Genomic DNA, 13318 nt, shown 5'->3' with positions numbered 1-13318 from the left:
CACTCCTGTGTAATTATTGCAGACCCTTACATCGTGTCATCTCTTCCATGCTTTACTATCTGGCACAGTGGGAAATGGCGATCATGTCAGTGCTTGCCAAGTGAGAGGCACAACACCTAGTAGGCGACAGCAGAAGGCAAATAAAGGGCTAACTCAAAGTATAAATAAACACAATTCTCAGGAAGAAAACCCTTTATCTTTCAGTCAAGTGTAGTCTGCAGAAGGATGAATGCTGTAGGGTCTGTTCTCAATTTTGCAAGGCAGAGTTTCACAAAAGTTTTCTATAGTTTGAAGCACGTCTTTGTAGGAAAATAATGTCCTAGATCACTGCCCTTCCGTATGCTTTGTAAAAATACAAACAAAAAACCGAAGCAATCCTGTGGTAACCTCAGCATTTGCCAGTATGGAAAAAGAGGTATAAAGGAAGTATTTAATGTCTTTTTTCTGTTCACATGGCTAGAAACAGAGGACAGTTAAAATTCTGTGAACAGCATGTTCTCTATAAAGCACCAGCAAGGGTTCTGCAAGTTCTTGGTGGCCCCAGGTCAATTATTTGGGGATTAGTGGTAAATGGAATCATGTGGTTTATGACAAAAATAAGTTTGACATCTCCACATATATCCCCTTCTGTTCATTAAACTGATTTCAAAAAATCGTAGCTATTTGAAAGAATGGAAGCTCTATGGAATTGGGACATATCTGTATGTCTTTACAGAAAAACAATTCTTCCAGTACATTTGCTAAATAAAAACATTGTAATTGTCTCTGTGGAAAAGTTGTTTTTCTTTGATTAAAATATTTTTCCTGATAATTACAGTAATGATGTTCATCGGCACTTTGTTCAAACCACAAACCTTTGTTTCCTCTTCCTAACACCCATTTAGGTATATATCTACATTGCTGATGTTAAGCCTTCTGCAAGTCTATGTGTTGAAATGTGATGAGCTTTCCTTGTCTAAACATTTTCAGTGAATAGATCAGAATTTTTGCACTGAGTTCTGGCCACTGAGCCAGTTCTGAGCACTGTATGCGCATACGTAAGCCCTGCTGCAGTCTCCAATGCCTGGATTTATCCAATGAAATTTGAAACATTTGGTCTGAGCAAAGGTTTAGGAGCCCAGTTAATTTCTGATCCATGCATAGTCAGTGGAGAAAGAGAGCCTTCAGGTAGCTCGTCGATCCACCTAAGACCTGAAACACCTTCAAGATACACATTTCCCTTTTTCCTAATTGCGAAAGGCATGTGGGTTGGTTAATCACCTATTTCAAATCACCCAGTTAATTGCTTAAGGCAAAGGGAGCTGAGTAGGGAGTGTCGCCCAGTATAGCTCCATGTTTGTAGTGGTGCCTGCTGAAAGTATGAGTAGATTGTGACAAGCTGTGTATCACTGGAAATCTCCTTATTTCTACCTTGGCACAGTGAGGAAGATGCGCAGAAATGGCTGGTGGGTTATGTTCGGTTTCAAAGACACTGTTGGTTAGTTTTTCAGTATTAGGTAATACTATTATGGGCCATAAACCACTGAAAAATCAAGATGCAGGTACTGTTGCAGTTTAGTTGTATGACCTGGCCCGTCTCTCCACTGGGAGCCGATGCCATAAAATCGCCCCAAGGTAATTCAGAGAGTCATTATGCCTTATAAGCAAATAATCTGTGCTCGTGTCTCCATGTCCTCTTTGTGAACGTACGAATCTTCAGGAAAATAAAAGAGTCATGTTAGCTTTTAGCCTTTGTTAGGCTAATCTCAACAGTGGAGTTCATACAAATCTTTCACTTTATTTCATGTCCATGCACATTTGCCCTCTGCCAATTTGCTATTGCTTTGAACAATCAGCTGTAGAAAGCCAACCTATAGTCCAGAATATAAATCTTTTGAGAAATTTTTGAGAAATACCTGCGTTTCGTGGTCTGCTTTGTAGTGTGGCATCTGAGTTCTACTGCGGGGTTTGTGTATCTCTCAAATGGAACTGCAGAATTACAGAGATCAGAAAATACTATACTTCTCTGTACTGTTCTAGCAACGCAAAGGGAAAGAGGTGGTTGCAAGAGCTGCCTATGTTCAGTGACAGGCCTTAAAACAGCTTTTAAAGCAGACCCTCTTGATGGAGTGAACTGAAACGTATGGCTCTGTCCTCGTCAATGGGAGACCAGGCCCTTTTCAGCATAAAGTGGGAATCCAAGGGTTTTCCAGCCTGTGCTCAATTTGCATCTGATACCTTTCTGTGAAAGATTTATGAGTTACCTGCATATTACTGTCATTACTGTCCACTCTGAACTCCACTTACACAGATGTAACTTTTATTCAGATAAAGCAATTAAACTTTGCTTCAACTAATGATGAAGCTGTAATTGTCTTGACGTATGAAAAGAGTCTCATGTACTTTCTTACTTATTCTTTTCCAGGCCAGAGCCTTTGAAAAGGTTGTGGTCCAATAGTTGTGTAAGTCTTGTTTCCATTCTTTGCTTCTGTTCTTCATCTCCCTTCTTCTTCATCTCATTCTTTATCAAAGATAATAATTTTTTTAAATGGAGTTTGAAGCAAATGGAAAAATAGATGGTTCCCTGCCATCAGCAACCAACAACTCAGGCTGTTGGGTAAAAGTGTCTGTGTCACAAGGAAGAAACAGTTCAAGCCCTCAGATGGCAGCATAGACTGAAAAATCTGAGTTGCCCTTGCTTTACTAGGAAGTGCGGAGAGGAAGAGCAGGTAAACGGGATCAGCCCAGATAGCCCTACTCGCTGGTGGGCAGGCTGGAGAAGATTGGTGGTCCTCAACACTTGCTGACTGAAGAGAGGATGCCATCCTCACCTTTGTGTCCTTTGTCTGAAATGCAAGAGAGATGTAGTCTCGATGAGCTCTGTGTCCATGGCAGAGCTATGTCCATGGCAGAGGCACTTGTCACCAGTTTCATCTGGATTGGGTATACTGAACAACTTTTGAAATGTCACTGTGTGGTACCCAGTAGCAAAGTTATCTTTCACTCCCTGTTTTAAATGGAGTGACAACACTGAAGCGTTTTTGGCTCATGCCTCTGCTTCCATTCTTATTCTGCTTCTTTTTGGGTTCTAAAAATGTTGGTTTTCTGCTTCTCTGGCCACAGGAAAAGATGGCTATCCTACAACAGGGTGTATGTGGATGGGTTCCTGTGTTCATCTGGGACCCTGCTGACTTCACTCAACTTCTCTTCAATAGCTGATGTTCAGCCATGCATGCTTCATTTCAGGGCTGCAGTCTAATTTAGTCTAAAGTTAGTTCAGTGTATTCTAAACAAAGTGAATGGGAATTCAGCCCACAGGTAGCCATGTGTAAGTTTGAGGGTGGAATCTGGTTCTTAGATTTTTTGATGAATATTTGAGTCCAACTAAAAACCAGCTATGTATGTTATAGACATCATTGTGACTAAAGGAAGTAAAGGGAATGGAGCACATTACCTCATTTCTTAAAACTTGCCAGATCAAAGCTTATTCTGAATGATTATATGTCTGAAATACATCATCAGATGTATTCTGTTGGCCTGTGTATTTTCCACTGATGAAAAGCTTTTTTTTAGTGTTTGAAAGCATATAGTGTTGGAAAATAGCTGTATTTCTGCACCGGGACATTATAGAGTCACATTTATTTGGTCTGAAAAAGTCTTAGTTGGGCTGAAACATACTTTTGTCTAACTTTAATCCTTTTGCTCTGGCTACTCCGTTAAAATTCAGTAGGGTAATTTCAAGCTGGTATGTCAGACTCAGCTGACAAAACCAAGATGATATTTTCTGCCCTTTCTTGGCAATTGACTCCAGGAGCGCTCTGCAGCAGGCGGCCCATGTGATCCAGTGCAGGTTATGTCCATACTGTCACCAGTACACGGACTGTTTTCTACACGAGCTCAACCTTGAAACAAATAATGTCACCTCAAAGAGGTGCCTTTCAAGGAAGGAACATAGCTGCTATCTGCTCGAGGCAGGCAGGAGAACAGGACCCAACTACACAATATGTAAGTGCAGTCTAAAAAGTACTCTGAAAAACAGGATTATCATTGGGTCTTCCTCAAAGCTGGCATCAGTTTTTCTCCCGATAATAACTAATACAGATGGGTGACTAATTTAAATTTGTGCTTACCTTGGTTGCTATTCTACAGTGCATAGTGGCTGCAGCCATTTAAGTCAACAGGAAAACTAGCAATTTCATGAGAATTTGGATTTCATCTTCAGTTTTGAGTGAAAATGAACGTGACTGCAGTGGCCATGAGATATTAAGGAGCACATGAATCCATATATACACGGCAGTACCCTCTCTGCTTTAATTCATATTAATAAAAATAGTAAGAGAACAATGTAAATCATGCATTGTGGTAGTGATGTTCTTGTGGTAATGGAATTATGCAGTTAAATCCCACAGATTTGTTCTCAGTCAAATTCCAAAAGGCAGAAAAAAGCAGGAGGAGAGAGGCTGTTGGCATGCCTTCATACATCCGTGTTTTCCACAAGAACACCTGCAACACCACCAGAGTTACTATGGGAATCCTCATCATACTGCAAGACAAATAGCAGTGGGAAACCAATAGTCCCCATGGGCCTCAGTGATGCTGTGAAAGCTGTGTCATTCTCATGTGTTCAAAGGTAAGCTTTAACTTCCAGGTGTAAGGTGAGCTGGGATTTCAGAGCTCTTCAGCTCAGCGTCTAACTCGGGGCTGCCCAACATACAGACCCATACTTCTGGGCTGCAGATATTCTCCAGTCACACAGAGAAAAGCACAGTGAGGTCTCCTAGGAAAGAGCTGTGAGTAATGGGCTGTCACCACCATTTGTCTGGCTGGTAGCTTGCTTTGTGTATGAAAGACCCTCGGGGAGGACATCAGCCTGGCAGGGTCTCCATGACTCATCAGGGTGGTGACAGCCCACTTCCAGCTTCCCTCTTTTCTAAGAACCTGTGGCACGCAGGCGGGCAGCAGCATGCTGATGTTCACATGCAGAAAGGCTGGCATGTGTCAAACTTATTACGTATGAGTTGTGTCATGTTCAGGCATTTGACAGGACAGGGTCCAGCACATATGTCCTCCATGACATACATAGTGTATCCCAGTGTAACAGTAAAGTTGGGCATTGCCACCCAGCCAAGGGGCGCTTGCTTTTTCCTCATACATAAACCTGCTGTAGGCAATGAGCTGTGACACGAGCACGTGCCTCTGAGGAAAGAAGCTCCCAATCTTGTTATCCTATTTGCCATTTTATCCCAGTGTATCTAGTCATTCCTTCAGCTAAATGCATGTGTAGCATTTCCCCTGGATGCTACCTTTCCTGCCAGGTTCCTCAGGCTGATAAAAGAAAACAGCATTCATAATATTTATGATGATTTTCCAGAAGTTTACGGAGTCAGAGAAAAATTTATTAGCATTTGAAATGCATTGCTGTGTAAGATATTTAGCATGATATTATGGCCTTTTTTCCCTTTGACTTGTGCCCAAAACCACCAGTGGTTTTATTAGTTTCACTCCTAACCGATTCTGGGACAATGAAGAGCAAGGCTGTGCCCCTCCAACCCCCTGGGCTGTCCAGGGCTGTACTACCATGAACAATAATCCATAGCAAAAGGATATAAGAATTTATGACTTTTTCCAAAACATTACCAGATATTTTTTCACCAGTAAGTACCTTCACTCCAAATATTACCCACTAAGTCTAGCTACATACCTACCACCAGTTGGAAAGCAATCTTCAAGGAGATGGAACGATTTTGAAATCATGAGTATAAAATCCCTGGTTTTCCACTTTGTCTTCATAAAGGTTGTAACACAGGAAGCTAGGAATGCCAGGAAAGATGGACCCATTGGATCCTCCCACAGGAAATGCCAATGAAGGAAACTTGAGTAGGACGGGGCAGGGAAACTTCCCTAGACTGCCACACTAGTAAACTGGATGAATTCAGCCTGTGGCAAGAGAGAGCAAGTGATCAGCATATGAATTTCTTTTTCTTCCTAAAGAACAGGACTATCCTTAGGATGAGGAGCTGAACTCTTCAGGACATGCTAAGGAAGGCCGAGTTTCTTCATGACCTAGTAAAGATGCTGAAGCAGTTACAGTAGATCTTAACTGGTAATTGTAGTCTAGAAATATATTCATTTATCTCATGCTTGTCTTTTATTATATGGCATGTCTTATTTTGATTAAGTTAAGCAATTGTATTCTTTCATTTATTAAGTTTGTCAAGTAATGAAGGTGACTGTGATTGTCCCATTGGCAACGATGAGATCCTATTTTCCCAGTGAGTGATGAATAGTATGCAATGGATGGATTAGCCTTAAAACGTCATATAGCTCACTCTGCCTCAGAGGGTCCAAAGCTCCACCGGGCATTCCTCCAATACCCTGTGTGGAGGATCTGTCTCTGACAGCAGAACTGGTAAGCTCTGTTGAAACACAATCTCGTATGCCTCATGAAGTTTCCTCTGGTGAACCCAACTGCAGATTGCTAGCAACGGGAAAATGGGCAGAGGACCAGAGTCCCTGGGAGGGCATTTAAATAACTCCACCTTTTTGTAAGGTAGAAGAATATAAAAGATATTCAGTAGTGCTATAAAATACTTACAGCTGCAAATGCCTTGCAAATAAAATGACAATGATGATGGAATATTTGAGCGTTACAGAATAAAAGAGGGCAGACACAGAGACTCAGAAAGTTACTGCCAACATAAAATATAGGCAATTGGGAATGCTTTCTCCTAATGTCCCCTCTTTCATTCTTTCCTTTTGAATCATATCTTCCTATTAAAACTAAAAAGGAAGAAAGAAAGAAAAGAAAGAAAAAATATTTTCTCTGCCAGTTACAATGTCTCCCAGATGACAGGACAGGCTGCCGGCAGGACTAGCTATGTAAGAAAAGCAGGTACTGAAAGTGCACACACAAGTGCTGTTGAGCGTAATAGAGTTCAGCCTTTAATACACGCCAGGCATAGCTCTCTGACACTGCTTGTACGTTTGTGGTAAACTGAAACAGCTTGGCTATTCTGCGGGTAAGGAACGAGATTGATTAGAAAAACTATATAAGCAAGCGAGGTTGAGGACCAGAAGCCAGAAACTTCTAAATTCTGAAACAACAAAACTCAGTTGCAGGAGACTGAGACCATTTCTAGACCTCCCTCATGGTCATCATTGCTGAATGAAGAGCGGGACGAATGTTCCTTCTGTGGAGAGAAATGTGTGCTAAAGTTTAACTACGTGCTATGTCTAGTATATCATGTAGGCTGTTTGGTGGAACAGGGATTGAAAAATCTGCAGTGAAGTCTAGTCACCCATGGTTTCCTTTGACAAAGTAGTGCTTCCTGAGGAAGTTATCTTCCTCCAGGGGTACATTAAAAGTAGTAGCTGTTGCTATATACTTCTTTTCACTGTCAAAAGTGTAGTAATATGTTTGAGCACTTTCTTCCATATGGATGATTGGTTTGCCTGTCTTCTAAACTTACTAAGAAGAAATGACTGGTGTCCCTTAACAGGAAGATCCATTAGGTTTGCTTTTTTCAATCTTAACTTGCTGACCTGACTTTTGCCCAGAGAAGGCTGTGAACTTACCAGCATAACTAAGATAGCTGCATCTGGACAGCTTTGAGAGTGATAGGGTCTCAGTTCTTGCACTGCTTTACTGTTATAAAAAAAATCTTCAACTAACAAAATTTGGGCAGCAAAGGAGCCCAGGATGAGAAACTGGAGTTGAGGGAAAGGGGCATACTACCATGAGCTGAAGAACTAGTTAATTAGTTAAAGTTTAAAAAGAGGGATTATTTGAATGAAAAAGTACAGAGCATGTTTTGTAGCATATGATCAGATAGCATTAGGCCACACACACACACGCACAGGAGAAGAACTGAACCACATCTCAGCTATTCAGCAATTCCAAGACAGTCAGATGGGATGGCATAACCTGAAGAAAGTAAGGACCCATGGAACACAAAACATTTTGTAATAAGAGTATAGAAATATCTAGGATTTAATATGCTTAAATTTGCAACATAATTTTATGGCATTTCGTTTTCCATAGTAAATGAAAAAGACTGAGCTTTGTTTTCTTAGAACTGACTATTTGAGTACCCAGGGTGATTTACCTGATAACAAATGAGTTACCTCTATACTCTGCCTCACTAAGGCTCCTTAATTTCATCATAAAACCTGCCAACTTCTACCTTTCTAATCCTATGAAAATATCTTGTATTTTCTTATAACTCAGCAAATATTTTTCACTTAATCCGCAGCCAACACTTAAATAATTGCACAGACTTATTTATGGCACATATATATTGTAGATTAGTGTAGATCGAACAGTAAAATCCTCACACTACTGGTGGCTGTAAGACACTGTAAGACACTTGGACTGGGTTACAGGACCCTCCCCGTCCAGAAATGACACCTGTAATGGACCTGCAGTGTTACCAGAGCCGCATTAAATAATAGCAGAAAAAAAAAAAAATCAGTGCAATGGCTTGCGTGACTGTGCCAGAGCTCACCCGTCAGAGCCTCCTTCAGAGCCATGCTTGGTTTTGCAGACCTGGTTCCTTCCTTCCCACTAAAATTTGTTTTCAGCCAAAAACTGCTAATAAATGTAATGCCTTAAAATAGCAGTATAATGCACACAAATGCTTGTAAGCTATGCCTGCCCAGTCACCGTGCAACTTCTCAGGCTGCCGCTCTGCTAAGTATTCGTGCTATTAATGATTTATGTGGTGCCACTGAGCTGTGTGACACTTCACAAACATGTAAGAAGACTGGTTCAACCGTAAAGTCAGAATAACTTCTCGCTTTCACAGACGGAGGTAATGGGCCTCCAGGGGCGGTCAGTCCACCCGGAGGGTAGGTGCAGATCTGCTTGCGGACAAGACCCCCACTAGTTAAGCATTAATTTCACCTGGAATGAAACAAAAGCCGTTACAAGAACTTTCCTAGAATAAAAAAGGCTTTTCCGTATGTCTTTCTGAACTGAGCACTAAGAAACGCAGCTTGCAACTCTTTCACTTGAAGAAGCAAGGCCAGTTGTTATAAAAAGAAAACCAGTGCTGAAGTGCTCTTTTCCATTGCACCTGTGGACGTGCAAGATTTTAGATTAATAACGGGAAGAGGAAGTTGATCTTGATAAGAGGAGTTACAGGAATTTGAGACAGGATGGGCTTTGGTTGGAGCAGCTAGCAAGACAATGATTTGTAGGAAAACAAAACCACTCTTTCACTCTTCCTAACAAATAGCAAGTATCCCAACAAAAAACTTCAACAATCTATTGTAAAGACTTACTAACACGACTAAACCAAGACCTACTCAATACGTACTGGCAAAGGCCCCAGCGCACACACACGTGCACACACACACACACACACACACGCTGCGTTGAAGACCAGTTATTATGCATTCGATACAATCACAGAACTAGTTAGACTACAGCTTTTTCCACCCAGAAAATGTTTGAAATCAGTTCAGCTGCAAATAAAAGGATAGAAATTAAAATGTCAAGGAGAAACTTGGTAAAATATTAAACAAGTGAATTTGTTTTCAGCTGACCCCTTCATTTTAATAAAGCATATTTCAAAATGAAAAAGTGTCTCACATAGCAAAAATAATCATTTTGTTCTAAAAATGTCCGTCTTTTTGTCATTCTGACATTGTTCTCATCCCCCTTGGAAAGCAAGAAATTGCGAATTAGCACAAAAAAAAAAACAAACAAACAACCGTTAAACTAGAATTCAGGGTTCTTTAACAGAAGCCCATTTTCCTGAACACTTCCCAGTTAATGCTCTACAGCTGTTGCGGCGAGACAAGTGTTAATTTAGAGGGCGAGAAGGAGCTGCCCCGGGAGAACAGCGCTCTGGGGTGAAGGGGCCGCCGGCAGCAGCCGGGCCGCCCGCCCAGCTCCGCTCCCCCGGCCCCGGCCCCGGCCCCGGCCCCGGCCCCGGCCCCGGCCCCGGCCCCGGCTGCGGCTGCCCGCGGGCGAGATTCGCCCGGGGCCATCGCTCCGCTGCGCCCTGCTTGACTCCCCCCACCCCCCCTTTCCAGCCAGGGTGGTCTCTGCTCCCTCTCCCGCCTCTTTCCGGAGCATTTACTGGGAACATGTTTGCTTGGAGGGGAGGGTTAATCCTTTTTTTCACACAGAGCTTCCCCTCCCTTTTCCCAGGAAGCTTGTTCCTGAAATCGTATTTTATTACAGATAAATAAAATGCAGCTAAAATTAGGCTCGGAAAGTGAAGTCGCAGGGTTTCTTGGCTGTACCCTTTCCCCTGCCTGGTCATTATCTCCTCCAGAGAGCTGCTGCGGGTGGATAGGGTCCCTTGTTACACCAGAGTTCCTTGTTACTCCTCAGAGGCGTCCCATGTCCCTGTCAGCATAACAAGGGGTCTTTGAAACCCTTTCACCTTGCTTCTGTTATTTCTGCCATCCCGACATCTGCTAAGGCTTTGTCAGGCATGGTGATTTCCAGCTTCAAGGTACTCTAACCATTGCCCCTAGGTAAAAATCAAGGCAACAATATTTGCCGATGGTACGAAGTTAATCTGGGTAGTTAAAAACGAACCTCTGCTTTAAAGAACTGCAGATGTACTTTACTAGGCTGCCTGAGCGGAAAGCAAAATGGTGGGTCAAATTCAGTGCAGAGGAAGCGGTGTTCAAAGTGAAACCAAATCCTGCCTTCATACATGCATGGATAGACTCTGAGCTGACTGAGATAACTCCTAAGGACTGAGACTTTTTTGTCGTACTACGTAGCTCACTGAAATATCAACTCAGTGCTTCACAGATGATCAAAAATCAGCTTAAATTCTTGAGATTATTACAAGGAACTAGAAAACAAAATCATGTCAGAATGCCATTGTAGCAAACTGTGATTCAGCCGCATCTTCCATCCACTGCAAATTTGGCATAACCCCCCCACCATTTCCTCTCATGTGAAAAAATGATACCTGAATCCTAGAGAATAGTTCAGGTAGCAACATGGATTAAAAAAACTTATACATCAGGTAAGGAATGACTACATATATCAGGGGCTCCTCCGCCTAGAAAAGAGGGGTTACAAGATCATGAGTGGATGGAGGGACCAGGTAGAAATCCACTGTTTTATCTCTTCCCTTTCCAGAACTTGGGGGCATTGAATGGGGTGGGGCCAGGTTTGAAAGAAAGTTAAGCACACTTGCCACACAATGTTTTCGATGTTAAAAAGTTGGCATGAGTTAAAACTGAAACCAGACACATTTACAGAAGAAATACATCAGCCCGTGTTAGACACACAGGAAATCCGACATGCAGATTGACATGTTCCTGAGCCCCCTTCCTCTGTCCCTGTGCTCCTCTCCAGCTATCTGCTGTAACCAGGAGGTGACCAGACCAACTCAACCTTCAGTCTGGTTCAGTCTTGCTGGGTTTATGTCCTTTTTGGTTTTATGTCTTTATGTTATACTGTGCCTAATAGCAAATCAAAGTCTCCTCCAGACTGAGGCAAGCGTTATGGTTAGTGGCAGGGTTTCTCTGCAGCAGCAGCTTGATGCTGAGGCTGGCAGCCACCTGCACCAGCACTGCCTGCTCTGTGCCTCCCTGCCAGCTACTTAGCTGCCCGAAGAGCTACAAGAGCCCTTTGGAAGGTTTAAAAGACCCCCAAAGTTCATTGAAAATAATTTAGGTTCTCACAGAGTTTTGACAAGCTGTTGTGTTTCTACCTCCATTGTTCCTGCGGCTCCGGCATAAGGCATGGAGTGATACAGGCATCATCATGCCTTGCTGTCTTGCCAGAAGAAGCCAGTACCAAAATCAGGCTGGCCCAGCTGAAGGCAGTGTTTGCCTGAGCCTGGGGGGGAGGCTCTGGCTTTGTGGTTAACCTCTATGCCATGATGATGCCCAGGCAGAACCAGTGCGGTATGAATTACAGCATTCGAAATCTGATCAGGATGAATTCATATTGCTGATGCACCTAATGAGGCCGGAGAGGTCCGGGTTCATGCAAGAGGCGGTGAATTAAGGAATGGAGTTTAGTATGCTTGCTTGACATAACTAGGCCACCTTTTAGCATAAAGATGACATAAGGATGAGTTAGCAAAATAGAAGTTCTTGTTTTCTTAAAATATGCCTAACCACAACAGGGGTTCATCCTGTGGCTAACTGCAAACAGTGGCCCAACTGGCTCAGGGGTGCGAGGTGCGATAGGAACTGAGACAGTTGTTTTTAGGCATGCGTATCCCGTGTCCTGGGTTTGGCTGGGAAAAACTTTGTCATGAGAAGCTGAGAGGGGACGCCATGCAGGCAGCTGATGCCGCCTGGCCAATGGCTATTCAATACCGTGTGACGTCATGCTCAGAGTATATATTGGGGAGCAGCTGGGGGAGGGGGTTCGCTTCGGGGTCGGGAGCGGACTGAGCTCCGGGTTCCACATGGTGACCAGTTGTTTCGTATTGTTCTTGCAGTTGTGTATTTGCGATTGATTATCCTTTTCTTCCTTTTTTTCCTGGTATTGTTCTATTAAATCACCCTTATCCCAACCCACAGGTTTCACCCTTTCCTCCTGATTTTCTCCTCCCATCCCATGGGGGGAGGAGTGAGCAAGCGACAGCGTGATAGCTTAGCCGCCGGCTGGGCTAAACCACGACACACTGCTTTCTAGGTAACCATGAAATTAGCTGTAACTGCTGTAACTGCTTGCTTATTGAAGATTAACCACTGAATGTATAGAATGTTTGATAAAAATACTATCTAAGGTAACAGAAATTTTATCTTGGTGGAGGTGCATTTTGTAGGGTGTGGACCCTGTGCTCTCCCTGCAAGCAAAAAATAAAGGTGCTTTGGCTTACAGTCTGTCTGTGAGTCGATTCCTTTGAATCAGCGGGTGGTTTTGACTCTACGATCCCAGATAAGTAGTCGTGGCAGAGAACATGACGATGACCACCGGCTCCCCGGCTGGCTGCACATCTGGGTGTCACCAGGCCTGTGACGACAGCAAACTACTGCACTGCCTACATCTCCTCAGAGAGCTTCAGCTACGTGGCTATGAGCAAGCAACAAAGCTTCAACCTCCTTAATTCTGAGTGCTGGTTCACCTCACCTGGATTTCGACCAGACAAACCTTAGCTGGGAGCCTGGTTGATCTCCCTCAGGGCGTGAATGAAACCTACGGACTCTGGGGGCAAATGTTTTTATAGGCAGCTCAGTCTTCCAAGCTCAGGAATCCCTTCCACATATTTTTCTTTATTATGCAAGCCTTTTCCATCATTTTTCCACTTCATGCCATCTGATTAGTTTCTGGTGGGTTAGGGGTAGGTTTTATTCTGGACTACAAAGCTGCCATTACCTGCTATGGAGGAGAGAGTCCAAAGTCTTG

The sequence above is a fragment of the Tauraco erythrolophus genome, chromosome 2 (genome assembly GCF_009769465.1).
Source record: "Tauraco erythrolophus isolate bTauEry1 chromosome 2, bTauEry1.pri, whole genome shotgun sequence".
NCBI classification, from domain to species: Eukaryota; Metazoa; Chordata; class Aves; order Musophagiformes; family Musophagidae; genus Tauraco; species Tauraco erythrolophus.
This window is presented reverse-complemented; position numbering follows the sequence as displayed.